This window comes from Micropterus salmoides, unplaced genomic scaffold, assembly GCF_014851395.1.
Source record: "Micropterus salmoides isolate LMB-PRFRI ecotype aquatic unplaced genomic scaffold, ASM1485139v1 Ms_hic_scaffold_3539, whole genome shotgun sequence".
Lineage (NCBI taxonomy): Eukaryota > Metazoa > Chordata > Actinopteri > Centrarchiformes > Centrarchidae > Micropterus > Micropterus salmoides.
Genome location: NW_024042861.1, coordinates 1 through 13,704, shown reverse-complemented (window position 1 = coordinate 13,704; position 13,704 = coordinate 1). Strand labels below are relative to the sequence as shown.

The 13,704-nt window shown below is 40.3% G+C and overlaps 1 long non-coding RNA gene across 1 annotated transcript; it reads left to right on the top strand.

Moving 5' to 3' along the window:
* Positions 1–1,605: 1,605 nt before the first annotated feature.
* LOC119884561 lies at positions 1,606–9,320 on the top strand. Its single transcript, XR_005441046.1, has 2 exons — positions 1,606–1,724; positions 9,121–9,320. It is a non-coding gene; the product is annotated as an uncharacterized LOC119884561 (long non-coding RNA).
* Positions 9,321–13,704: the final 4,384 nt, after the last annotated feature.

Below are 13,704 nucleotides of genomic sequence, written 5' to 3'. Positions count from 1 at the left end.
CTCTCCGTGTACTCCGGCTTCCTCCCACCATCCAAAGACATGCAGGCTAGGTTAATTGGTGACCCTAAATTGTCCTTAGGTGTGAGTGAGTGTGACTGGGTGTTTGTCTATGTGTGGCCCTGCGATGGACTGTACACCTGTCCAGGGTGTACCCCGCCTTTCGCCCGATGTAAGCTGGGATTGGCCCCCCACAACTCTGTATGCAGGATAAGCGGTTGACGATGGGTGGCTGTTTAAAATGAAAATCTCTGGCATGTAAAAGAACAGATGACATGACTCAAAATAAAGTAAGGGGATTTTAAACTGTGACTGCATTTTTTAATGTGCATTGTTTTCTTTTGTGTGTAGATAATAGTGAAAAGTAACAGCATGCGCAACACCAAATCTTAAACACTGTATCAGGGGCACAGGTGCAAAATGCAATCTGAAATCATGGATCTAAAAAAAGAAGGCTAATGTTACTAAGTTCACATATTTGACTCACCTTGAGTTTGAGTATACTATCCAAGAAAAGGGTTTCTTTTGTTTAAGGCCAGGCAGACTATTTTACAATCAGGGGATAAAGAGGGAACATTTCTGGCTTGGTACATCAAACAGAAAGCTCAAATCTTCTTTAGCAGCGGTGAGGTCTAGTGGCAGGAATTTACTAAGTCTAGTGTGATAAATTACAGATTCAAGAAATTCTATATAAATCTACTTACATCTGCCACAGGCAAGACATAAAATAATTTTTCAACAATTTAATCCTCTCTAAGTGTTGCACAACAAGAGGGCATAGATTCACCTATAAGTTAACAGGAGATAATTGAAGTGGTCAAGGCCCTTCCAACAGGCAAATCCCCTGGTCAGGACAGCTTTAGGGTTGAATTCTTCAAATGCTATGCTGAAGACCTCAGGTATATAAGTTTGATCTCAGTTTATTGTCAACTGCTATGTAAGATACTGGATAACAGATTAGACGACGTAGACAATGTGAGCGTGTGCAGTGGATTTTGACTGCCAGCTATATGCAGCGTGCTAGCCTCAAAACCCCCGTTGTTAAGAAATTAAACATTGCAAAAAACTAATCAATGTTGAAAGCGAGTATTTACAACGTTGATGAGAGGACTACGAGGGACTATCCTAGGCACAAAAAGAGAAAATAACTCAATGAGAGTTACTTTTGAGAATAGCGGTGTTATGAGTTGTATTTTTTCCCCTGTGGGTTTCTGGGTTTTGCCATTGCTTCATGTATCCTTCTGTTTTGCCTCTGTTTCTCTCGTTTAGTTCATGTTTAGTGTTTACTTTTGGTCTATGTACTTCTGTGTTATTTTACCCTTGTCTGATCTGTGTTCTGTTTAATCTCAGTTCAGTCTGTTGTCCCTCTTAGTTGGAGTTTATTGGTATATTTGTGATCTGTCTGCTTGTGTTCTGGATCAGTTATTTATATCTGTTTCTTCCTGGTTATTAGTTTCCCTATGGTTTTATTAGTTCCCTCTGTGTTCCTCTGTGTCTCGTTAGCCTCAGGTCTTTCACCTGTGTTGCTCCCGACCTAGTCATTATCCCTGGTATATATGTGTGGTCTTTCTGTTCAGCCCTTGTCCGGTCATTGTAGCGTGTAGACGCTCTGTCTCGCGTTGTATCGTTTTGCCTGACCTGCTCGTCATGTCACCCTGTTTCTGTGGATTTGGATTTCTGTTTGGATTACCTTGGTTTTTGGACCCTGTTTATCAGCCACTCTGCCAGTAAGTGTGCTCGCCTTTTGTTCGTTGAAATAAACCTTTTGTACTATACCTCCTCTGCTAGGCGTCCTGCATTTGGGTCCTCCAGCCTTCTCCACACCGCAAACAAGCGATCAGGTAAACTTGTGTTCTCTCCTCTCAAAGTCAGATGTGAACAGCATGTGTATCTGCATTGAATCTCTCCCTGTCTTGCCAAACCAGCGGAGCAGCCGTCGTGCAACGATATTTATAAACCGCAGGGCTTGATGCAGCTGAAAACATTAATATCTTGCACGTATTGATATTTATAATTTACAGGGACTATGCTGAAGTTTGTCAGTAGAGTAGATGCTGGATCATAAGCCAGTACAAGCACAGATAATCAAAATCCAGGACTAGCACAGACCCAGTCCAGACGTTTTTGCACTGAACAAAATTAACAATGGAACACTTGTTTCTGCCCCCATTCATCATGAGCTGAACTTTCTCTATGTACACACATGTACACTATTTCTCTCAAATCTTGTTCACAAATCTGTCAAAATTTGTGTTAGTGAGCACTTCTCCTTTGCAGGGATAATCCATCCACCTCACAGGTGTGGTATATCAAGATGCTGATCAGACAGCGTGGATATTGCACAGGTGTGCCTTAGGCTGGTCACAATAAAAGGCCTTAGGCTGGTCACAATAAAAGGCCACTCGAAGGTCATACAGACCCAAGTGAAACACAAGCAGCCTCAGCCAGACGTCTACAGGCAGCATCAGATACAAGCAGCTCAAAACCCTAATGGAGGGTTGAGTTAGTGCGCAGAGGTCCATTAAAATCAGCAATAGTGTGTTCTAGAAGAGGTTTCCATTCAGGCATATTACAGAGACCGACTGTTTTTTAAAGGAGAGGTAGTTGTTAGAGCACTGCAGTGTCAGGTGTGACGGTGCAGCATTGACAAATTGTTTACATGGCTCACAAGTCAGGTCTGATGGCCCCATAGCAGAATTTATCTTTGGTGGTACCATAGGTGTGTGTGCTTATGCTCTGCGTCTGTCCCAGTGCTTTTGGATAAAACTGAATCATTCTCCAAGCTGTTTGGATATAAGGTTAATTAGTCTTAGTCAGAGGCTCTACCACTGACATGTTACTTACCAAAAACTTTATTTCAGGCTGGTATAAAATGTCTTGCTATTATCTTTCCTAGTCAAATTAGTAAAGTAATTGGTAGGTAAAGGTAGTCACCATTTATCTTATCATTAAGGATGGCATGGGACTCGCTTAACTAGTATTGTAAGATTCTGCCTTAGACATATAGCTCAATCGACATTGCCAACTTGACGTGGAAGGGCACCTCCCTAGTATGAGTGAACTCCCCACTTGCCCCTATAAATGCTCCATCTAGCAAAATAACCTCACCCAACCGTAGTCAACCTCTACATTGTATGGAAGAAGATCTCACAAATCCGTGTATGGTTCGTTCTTTGATTATTTCGTTTCAAAACCAAATCAGAAAAAACAAGACGTTTTTGACAAAATGGTAAACAAAAAACAGATGACAATGGTGTCGTCTATCGACCCAACCCTAATCTCCTAGTGACTGCGGTGAATATGATTGTAGAAGTGAGCACTATATAATAAATAGAAATGAAAGAAAATGTAGGCTACGTTTTAGCAAGATCATGTCAAGCTGGGTTCGAACTCACTAGGGCAAAAACAGTTCCTCTTTGAGGTGCGTTGCTTTGCCAGCAAGCCACTCAAACACTCAATTCTTTTATTTCCAGTCAACTACTAATTACGTTTGTCAGCATCCAGTAGCATTTTATTTTGGGCTGATCTGAAGCAGCTGGTTACCTGAGCGATCTAAGAAAATACCCGATATGTTTATCAAGTTTTTTTTCTCGAGGCCACGGCCAGGGTGTGAACTACGCAGCAAGAGGCACAGTCAGCCCCCTCTTTGAGGCACGAGCAAACAACCCCCCAACAAAGAGCCCAGCATGGTGTGGTATTTAAATAATGAACGAAAATTACCCAGTTCATTTGTTCATTTACAGCTCGCCGAATTAACTAATTCCAGTTCATGTTTGCTGTGTACCATTGGATGTACTGACAGCTATCACTGAATCACCAACAATAAACTAATTTAATACTGAAGAAATCTTAAAAACCTGAGGATTCTCAGGCAACTTCGGAGGAGTTCCTGTTCCAGTCGCTAGTGAGGTACAAATTGAATGCTGAGCCTCCTATTGTGTTTTTGTTTTTATTTTGTTTTTTCTTCTAACTAAAAACGCACTTATGTTGATGATCAAGCTCATCTTAATTACATTTAATCAGACAACGCCCTCGCCATATTATCTGCTGCAGGTTTGTTTAACACACAAAGCTACACAAATGGGACACATTAAATATCAAAATCAATATTTTCCATTTTGGCTTTAAAACAGAAAAACCAAAACCGATGTTATTATTTTGTTGTTGTTCATCTGTTTTGTCGTTTTTAAAATTAACGATTCGGTTTTGAAACAAAATAATCAACACGGATTCTCAAGCTTATCATGTAAATGTTTATCTTAAAGCCTTTATTTGGAATAACCATTTTTATGGAAGGTCTGGTTAGAAAAAGGATCTAATATTAGCAGATATGAGGGTTTGGTCTGAAGTAATTTGAGAGGTTGGTTACTGAATCAATCTGTTCAAAAGTATAGTTTCTGGAAGTAGCCTACATGCAACTCCCACACTTGCTAGTCTGGGAAAATCTCACCTCAACAGTCAGATCTTCTCTCTCAGACAACAAAGATAATGGGTCTGGACATGAAGTGTCTATTTATTATGCAATGATTTTCCAGCAGCAAAAGTTACCGTATCTTATGCTTTGAAGTTAACTCGGACAACATTAAACATTGATATCACAGAGAGAGTGTGATCATATCAGAGATGGGGACTCGAGTTAGAGACTCGGACTTGAGTGCGACTTAAGTCGCGCACACACAGTGACTCCAGACTCGACTTGAGACTTGTAATCAAAGAGACTCAGACTCGAGGTGCGGGACTCGTGGACAATGTTTATTTTTAGGGAACATCTGATGAGCTTGCCGTTATTCCCCTCCGTCTGTTGCCATAACCTGCCTACGTAACACGTAGCATCTGCTGTGCGCGGCCGCACGTGAGAGGACAACAAACACCGGCAGCTGCTGAGCCATTCATCATAAACTTTGGCTTTAAAACTTCATACAACAAGACCCAAACAAAGACGTGCTGAATGCAAATAGGTCAGTAACCTGTGGTGAGTAAACATGTTTAGCTCAGCATTGGCCATCTAACGTTAGCTTGCTTCTTGCTTCAGCTACGACCGGCGAGAGGTAGCCTAAACTACGACTGTTGTTCGTTATGAAAAGATGAATGAGCGTTTGTTCACTTGCCAAACCTGTGGTGGTCGATTAACGTAATCATTACGTCCCTGTCAGCTTAATTATTGCCGTTGGCTAGAAAGAGGTTACAGGTTTATTGTTGACCATGTAACTTTTAAGTTTTATTTAGTCATAACTTACACTGGGTTTGAGAGTCAACAGGGTTTGTTGACTTACAGTAGTTTAGACACATTGTACATTAGGCTACATGGTTGTGTTGAGCTGTAAGTTAAAAACAGGTTACAGGTTTATTGTTGACTATGCAACGTCAGTTTTATTTAGTTAACATTATACTGGATTTAAGAGTCTGGGGAGTGCGTTGACTTACAGTATTAAGCTGTCAATAATTGCATTGCACATTACATGGTTGTGCTCTGTAAATGAAAAACAGGTTACAGTTACAGAATTCCTTATAGCCATGCAGTTTTATTAGCAACCTGGAACGCAGCAGGTGATACAGCATTCGTAATAACCACCAGAGACTTGACTTGGACTCTAGCTCAAAGACTTGTGAGCATCTCTGGATCATATTTGTTACGAGGGTATCAAGGTTGTTGGAAGTGCTGCAGTGTTGAAGGGAGTCTTCTTTTCCTGCTCTGGGAATGTCACATTATTCAGAAATACTGCCGAAAGGTTCATGACTGTTTATAAAAACATTACCGGCGCCAACTGCTCTGCCCGCGGTTATGTTCTCATTGATCCACTGAGGACATCTTAATGTAGAGTCAAGGACTTTATTCAGACCAATGTCTAAACATGGCTGTCAGGCCACACAGCTGTCCACACAGATGAGAGGTTTCATCATCTTCATTCAATCTGTCCACAGAGGACTCAGGCAATGGAGGCCCAGCTGCTACATCTAGTTTTCACTCTTTTGTAGACATGCCCCACCACTTAACCAGAGCCACCGCCCAACGCAGAGATCCCAACGCGGAGGGGCGGCAAGAAGGATCAAATGCACCAAATTCAGATGGCGGTGAAGGACTTGAATGTCTTCAACCTCTCAATGGCTCCTGACTCCTGATGATCAGTATTGTTGAAGGATTTATATTTTGATCCTTTTAGATCTGTTAAACTGCCCTGCGATGGACTGGCGACCTGTCCAGGGTGTACCCGCCTTTGTCAGCTGGGATTGGCTCCAGCCCCCTGCGACCCTGTACGCAGGATAAGCAGTTGACGATGGATGGATGGATGGAGATCTGTTAAACTAGAGTTTCTTGAGAAAATACCTTCCCCATCCCTTCCTATGCAGCATGCCCCTCATTCACCTGTTGACGCTATACATATTATGCCTAATTTGAAATTCAAAAGTATCTTTACTCTCCCAGTCCCATTCCTCAGTGGCCACTTTCTATAGGTTAATAGTCCAGGAGATCTCATCCTTGTTCAGAACTGACAAGAATAAAGGTCTCTTCACTTTATCCTTAAAAGAGCGTCAAGCACCTGATAGTTTGTCCACTGATAATTATATTGTTGGAGGACTGCCAAGAAAGGAGGAACAGTTGTGGTTCTAAATGAGGACAGCCAGGAACCATGACTTGTAAATGCTCCATACTTGTACACTACATCAGCATTCACTCACTGAGCCTAAGTGCTCAAACAGAAACTAACATTCACACACACTGCAATCTGGGGTAATTGGGGGTTCGGTATCTTGCCCAAGGACACTTCGACATGCAGCCTGGGGGAGCCGGGATTGAACCACCTTCCGATTAACAGCCAACCCGCTCTATCTCCTGAGCCACAGCCGCCCCAGGCAATCGGTCCCACTGACTGGATATTTTGCCAATTAGAATGCATATTTCACCATCAAAAATGTACATTTCCCAAACTATAATGGACAGTAACTACTTTTTACTGGTTTATATGCAAACATTGGATAATAAAATCAAAGTATCCAAAATCCTCGTTTGGTTTAAAAGTAGCAGTCTTCACATTCTGTCTGTGTTTGGGTCTTCTATCATCTTTATGATATTTCAGATTTTACTATTTTATTAACATTAGATGTGACTAGCCTTTACACAAACATACCACATGACTTCTTTTTACAGAATTGACAATACTGTCAATCCCCGTAATTAGTTCATACTTACTTTGGCAGAGTTTGTTATGAAATATAATTACTTTTGTTTTGTTAATGACTTCTAGCAACAGACATCTGGCATGAGCACTAGAGCCTGACCAATTTATTGTTATGAAGATACTATTGGCTGGTATGAGCTAATTGCAGATAAATCTGTATCAGCGATTATAACAGCCGATTTATGACTATTAAAGAATGAGTCGGATCCTTCACTTATGTCACGAGTGCGGCAAAGTTTGCCCACCAGAGAGCGCTCTGCAGATCCCCTGTTAACAACACTGCAACACCACAGAAAATTCAGCTGACCGGGGTCCTCCGGGAGACAACGGTGGCTGTGTTACCAGTGAGTTGGTCATTCGTCACGTGAAATACCAGACTTAAATACTAATGAAAATAGCCCTTGTCCTCTCCCGAAAACATTCATGACTTGCTAACCCTCTCTTTTCACTGCCCTCTCCCGGCTCACAGCAGTAACATTACGTTTAATGTTACATTGAGTGGTGAAGGCTACGCTGTCGACAGCAAGATTGTAGATTTATTTCTGAAACAGTGTGGCAGTTTTAGTGAACTGTCCTCATTTCTCCCTAGTTCATCACTGCAATACTTTCTCTAACAACACTTAAAGCAGCTAATGCTGCACATTGATAGATTATCCACAAAGCTAGTTAATGCTATGTGTATCAGGGGAATAGTGTTTACACTAATGAGTGGTTAAAGTATAGCGTTTGTTTAGATAATAAGACAGTGTCCTTTATGGCTTGGATTCTGACTATAGGACACTGTGCTGGTGGCAGGTTCACCGGCACAGCTGGTCCTCTGTATATGGAATCTGTATCTTTCTTCTGCAGGTAATAGATACTTTTTTCCAAAGAAATTGAGGTTCCACCAATGCTATTGTATAACTCTACAATATACAACTTAAATCATACACTAATCGAAGGTAGATTTGTCTCTATAAAATGTATAGTGTAATCTTTCAGATGCCTTAGCGTGTCAAGCCCTTGAAAGAGGGTGACAGCGTGCAGATATATACTGTATATCTGCAATTTGAAACTTGTTAGATCCGCAACTCTGCAGATAGACACACTGATCCAACTCTTTCGCCTTAATTCACTGACGCTGTTAAGAATGATACTTTCTTTTATGGATCCCAGAAAGCATGATTTCAATCTCTGAATTCATAATTTTTTTTTTTACTCTTTGATGTGAACAAAAGAGTAATTAGTGATTAAGGACTGCAGGGTGAAGAGAGCTGGACGTTTCAAATCGATTAATATTTAGACATTATTTTTCCATAGCAAATATCCATGTGGTTATTAGGAGACCATGACCCAACTGCAAAGCCTCTACACTCTCCATTCAGCTGGGGACCTGCTGGAGGTCCCTCAGGGGGCTGTCCTTACCCTTGGGAAATATGTTCAGTGTTATCAAAGACCAGTTTTATATTCTGCTGGGCTGTGTCATTCATTCACAGGCTAGGTTGGGTTGTTGGTAGTTCTTCTGTGCCAAGTTACCGCCAGAGAAGCAGCTACTGGCAGATAGACAGCCACGTTGAGAGATGTTTCTTTTTTTTGAGGAGGTCCATTGCATTAAATATGAATTGTACATGTGCTCAGACACAGTCATTGTAATGATGGATACAAATTGACTGTGCCTGTACCCATATTAACCTGCATGCAGCATGGTATAGACAGCTATCATTAAATGGAGTACAAAATGTGTTAGATCAATCAAATGACATTGCAGTGGCTTGATGGTTTAATGCAGTTCTATATTCAACACAGCGGAACCTTTATAATGTATTGGCTGCATTCTGCAGAGTGGGAGAGACAGTGAGTGCATCCTTCATTCACACGAAAATTCGGGTCCTTATTAGGCTGACTGAGTGGTTCACTTAACGCTTAGTTTACATTTCCTGTCTTTACTCTTGCTCTGGTTCTCCAGGTGTCTCCAGGATGATTACTGTGTGAGTGATTTCTACACTCGTTACCATCTGGGTAGGAGGACTGGCGTACGCAGCCTTCTCACCGCCAGACCATCTGCAGCCCACAGAATCACGCAGCAACCCATGCATGAGCCACTGTAACATAGATGGAGCAGCTGAGAACCACGAACTGTAAATAAATACAACCATGTTAAATACAGAGGTTTGGCACATCATCATTTAGAAGACACAATTGTAGTTCTCTATTCAGTTTTTCCAAAGCATGTCTGCATGCTAGACCACTTTCTGTAGGATGCATTTTATAACTTTTTCATTCTAATTTGTATATATAGACTTACAAGTATTTGGGTGTTTATATAGACAGCTCACTTACTTGGAAAACTCACACGGAATGGGTTTGCACACGGCTGCACCAGAAACTATATTTTTTACGTAGATTACGTTTTTATGGGGTGAATAAGAAAATTATGATGCTGTTCTACAAGGCTGTTTTAGAAAGTATTGTTAAGTATGGTGTTACAGTATGGTTTGGGAACCTATCTATACAGCTAAAATCCAAATTGTCACATCTGGTGTTGACAGCACTTAAAACAGTTGGAAATGAGGAATCTTTGAATCTCCAACAGTTATTTGAGAATAGCATTTTAAATCAGGTGCAGAAAATTGTGGGGGACCAAACTCACTTTCTGCACTCTCAGTATGAATTGCTCCCCTCCGGCAGAAGATATAGAGTTCCACTGTGCAAACTAAACCGGTATAAAAATTCTTTTGTTCCTGTGTCTACACGTATGTTGAATAACAGTCTATCTTATTACTTTTAAATTTGTAAATTAATTGTCTTTCCTCTTTCTATACTTTTTATACTTGTATATTGTATATTTTTATGTACATGCAGCAACCATGCAGTCCAAAACAAATTTCCTTTCGAGGACAATAAGTATACTACTACTACTACTACTACTACTACTACTATATCACATATACATTATTATTCTGACTTTATTTCATTTTTAATAGGTGAGTGAGTTATGTTTCAAAATGTTTAATTTCTGTTTGTGACATTATGTAAATTATAGAATAATAATAAACATAATAATAATTATAATCCTGGTCTATGTACAAGGCCATCAGTCATTATGTTTAACATGTGACAAAGTTGTTGCATTAGTGAACACATGGTGCTTTGTTATGGCTGATATTGTGGATACAGTCATGCTTTAACACACGCTAACACACAAATGGATTTGGTTAGTTTAAAGTCAAACTCTTGATAAGAAAGATTTTACCATTATTCATGTTCATGAATAAATATGACAGATTTTAGTTGTTTCCACCAAATAGGTCATACACGAGACTAAAATGATAATGGGTCTCAGTCAGTCTGTTGAATAAGATTATGGGTTCTCAGTAGACCAGGAGTACAGTTAGAGCACATAGAGGCGAGCACCTGTATGTGCTCGCCTACATAAACTGGTTTTAATAAAAACAGATTTTGTGGTGAGACCAGAAGGACAAGCGTTTTTAGAGCATTCCAGGGGTGATATGTCAAGATGGAGATGAAAAGTAAGGTGAGAGATGGAATCTGGTTATAAATTGTTGTTGGTTTAGGTTTTAAACCAATATTGCTGACTGTTTTTTGTTTTGCAGTAGTTTTTGTGATATCTGTTTCAGATTGAGCTTTATAAACTGTAGAAATCAGCAGTCTTCAAGGTCTAACACTGATCAGGCTTTTAAGTTTTGTAAATAAGTTCATATAATTTGGGGGCTTTGGGGATGTTGCCATGGACTCGGTTAGTTCTGGCACTATTTATTTTTTTGTCACTGTTTGTTTATATTTTGGCAAGTATGCTGAGTTACCTAAAAGCGGTTTCCATCGCTATGTACCCATGGATGTACAGACAACTGGATTACTTTGATGCTGAACAAAATGTATAAATGTTATGATTCTCAGGCAAGTTCTGGCAGTACAAAGAGCTTTTTTTCTGGGTGGATTTATTAACATTTATTTGCATGTGTATCACGGCTTTGTGTTCAGATTTGACTGAGTCATGGAAGTGTTTATATGTATTTATGGTAAAATTTGGAAGTGGAAAGAGGACTCAGGCTCACATAATCCCGATTCAGCAATGATTTAGAGTTATAAAAGCCGTGGGTACACATGAGTGTTTGTTTGTTTTTGTTTTAATTATTTCAGTTGCAAAAACAAGCACTTTTAGTGGGTGTATGTTGACGGGGTGCAACTGCCCACAAGGATTACACTGTAGCCCTGTTTCACTGCTGCCGACTGCAGCGCGCTCACTCAATACTGGACCAGTTTTAAAAAATGTTGTCCCAATTAGTCACACAGCAAAAAAAGATTGAAAAATACAGAAGTTATACTTTAATAAATGTGTTTTCTTATTGATCCAAAAACAGAACTGTCTCTGCATATTAAGATATACAATTTACAATTGTTATATGCAGTTATTTACATCATAAAGCTTGTATGAAAACCTGATACATACCATAACATACCCCAAGCTCTCTCACGTTTGTTTCTGTAATACCTTTTTTAAAAATAATAATTTTTAATTTATTTTCTTTCCTCTGTCTGTCAACATTTCTTTTTTGTGTGCTCTGGTGCTGCATTTTGCACAGCCAGTAGCCCACTGGACGACAATATAGCCCATGTTTTCTTATATTTCCTATATGGCAATGAAGGAGGTTCAAGTGCTGCTCCTTGACCTTTCTCCACCTAGATCGATTGCTTCTCTATCCTGTTAGAAGAAAAAGAAAATGTATGAAATATCAGCCACTATCAGCTTTGAAATATCTGATTGGGACCACAGTAAGATAGAAGTACAGTGGATATTCAGGAACAGCATCCTGCTGGGAAAACTGATGCGTGCTTGGTGTTTGCTCTTCAATCAGCCAATTCCATGTGGATCAACATTGCAGCAGAGTGAGTGGCACAGTTAACCTGAGGGATTACGTTTGTTATAGACACAGCGGGCTAATGAACTATAAACCTGCGTGAGTAAAGTGAGCTGTGTATGTATCTGTTTGTGTGTAGTGACGCTGAGGAGGCCTGACAGACTTGTCCTCTGTCAGCAGATGGAGGCATGCATAATTCAATCTGGAGGCAGTTTCATGCTGTTTTTCTTCCTGTCTCATCACTGTTCCCAAAGAAAGACAAAGCAGAATTTAGCTACAGAGGAGAAGCAGGGGCTTCAAGTTGTCATCTCTCACTGGCCCAGCAGTTGTCTGCTCCATATTGGTCGTTACCGGGGGGGGGGGCAAAGTCCATCAATGGTCCTATACTGTTTTGTATTTATATTTTACTCTTTGGTTAAACCAATTGCCAGGACAATATTTCTGACCGTTTTTATGCAGACAACACCCACTTGAACATTAGTAACAATCCTAAATGACTATCAAATTCTGTATGTGACTAAAAATTAAAAAATAAATTTGTGTCTTCATGATTCGAATTATGATTAAGGTACAATATGTAAGACACGGCCAGAATTTTAGTTTAAAAATGAACAGTTCTGACATAATGTCAAAGACGTCTGTGTGTTATGTTGTATTAAGTTAGCATGCTAACTAGCTAGTCCCGGCTGTCTTGTAATACCACTTGTGCCTTAAGATGTGATAGTGAGTCACTGCAGCATCCAGTCTGCCCTCTGTCCAACATGAGAGGATAAAAACGTAGAGTTACCCCAAGGGATTGTCTTTCATTGCACGAGCTGTTCTTCCTCGCGCTCCCCGACCTCGTTCCTCCACTACCTCTATTCCCTGTGTCTGACTGGGCAGACTGGCTGTGAAATTGGCGTTGTCCACACAGGAGGAGGAAGCCCCGAAGCACTGCCTGCCTCCTTTCTGCACTCATGTTAACCAATTGGGCTGTTAACACAGACAAGTCAGTATAGGTATAGCTGCAAGCAAATCTGGCAAGAAAACACAACGATAATCTACTATAAATAATATAAATGATACATATGATGTAAATTGATGATGTGTCTCATGCTTGTCAATCCTTTTGATTTCTCTGTCCCTCTCCTGGCTGTTCTGCTGGAGTTTCAATTCCCACAATGAAATATCAAATCTGTTCATCCAATATAGCTACTTAATAGAAATACTATCACTGCTGTTTGTTAAATTTGTTTTTTATTACTAACTTATTACACATATTTCTCAGTTGTGTTTAAACAGAGTCAGAGAGGAGCAGACACACATTGGCAGCCCCTCCCCACAGACATAAAACACAAAGCCATGGTCCTTTAACTTCACTGTTGCAGAAGAAGAGACGCCCACTAATCCTGGAAGACAAAAAGCATAATTCATGACATTATTATAAAGATAAGATCTAACGTCACTTGTGATTAAACGAGAGCAGGGGAGCAGAATCGCTTAGAGCAGTGGTTCTTAACCTGGGGGTCGGGACTAGAGCGTGGTTGAATTTGGAAAAAGAGCGCTGCGTTTTTTTTTTATGTTGCTAGGCAACCACCGAATCAGCTGTCCTGTCAGTCTAATCAAAGATATAGCGCCAGCGATCTTTAAACTTTGGTTTGCTGCTAAGTAATAACGGTCATATTAGCAGA